Raw genomic sequence first — 1029 nt, 5'->3', positions numbered from 1 at the left:
AAATGGTGTTCAGAAATCCTAACATGCAAAAGAATAAAACTAGACCAGTAAATTACACTATACACAAAGATAAATTTAAAATGGATTAAAGATGTTAATGTAAGACCTGAAACCATAAAACTAGAAGAAAACATATGTGGTAAGCTCTTTGGCATAGGTCTTGTTGAGAATTTTAGAATCTGACACCAAAGCAAAAGCAACAAAAGCAAAAATAAGTAAGTGGGACTACGTAATACTAAAAAGCTTCTGCGCAACAAAATAAACCATTCACAAAATGGAAAGGCAACTTACTGAATGGGAGAAAATACTTGAAAGTCTTATATGTAATAAAGGATTAATATCCAAAATATATGAAAAACACATATAACTCAATAGCAAAAACCAAACAAACAATCCAATTAAAAAATGGGCAGGAGATCTCAACAGACACTTTTCCAAAGAAGACACAGAGATAGTCAAAAGACACAATAAAAATGCTCAACTTCATTAATCATCAGGGAAATGAAATCAAAACCACAATGAGATATCATATCACACTGTAAGAATAGCTATTATCAAAAAGGCAAGAGAGTGCTCGCTTTGGCAGCACATATACTAAAATTGGAACAATACAGAGAAGATTAGCATGGCCCCTGCACAAGGATGACACGCAAATTCATGAAGCGTTCCATACTAAAAAAAAAAAAAAAAAAAGGCAAGAGATAAGTGATGGCAAGGATATGGAGAAAAGTAAATCCTTATACGCTGTGGGTTGAAATGTAAATTGGTGAGCCACTATAGAAAACAGTATGGAGGTTCATCAAAAACGTAAAAATAGAACTACTATATGATCCAGTAATTCCACTATTGGATATCTACACAAAAAAAACAAAAACTAATTCTAAAAGATATATACACCCTTATGTTTATTACAACATTATATACAGTAGGCAAGACATAAAACCAAACCAAGTGTCCACTGATAGGTGAAAGAATAAAGAAATTATGGTATGTATATACAATGGAAAATTATTCACCCATAATAAAGAA

At 31.7% G+C, this 1029-nt stretch overlaps 1 non-coding gene across 1 annotated transcript; it reads left to right on the top strand.

The window, feature by feature from the left end:
• Nucleotides 1–570: 570 nt before the first annotated feature.
• On the top strand, nt 571–677 carry LOC114208300 (U6 spliceosomal RNA). The gene has a single exon (XR_003609000.1). It is a non-coding gene; the product is annotated as a U6 spliceosomal RNA (small nuclear RNA).
• The last annotated feature ends 352 nt before the right edge of the window (nt 678–1029 follow it).

Source organism: Eumetopias jubatus, unplaced genomic scaffold (genome assembly GCF_037043125.1).
Source record: "Eumetopias jubatus isolate StellerSeaLion01/CBP00866 unplaced genomic scaffold, mEumJub1_p1.0 scaffold_2, whole genome shotgun sequence".
NCBI lineage: Eukaryota > Metazoa > Chordata > Mammalia > Carnivora > Otariidae > Eumetopias > Eumetopias jubatus.
This window is presented reverse-complemented; position numbering and strand designations above follow the sequence as displayed.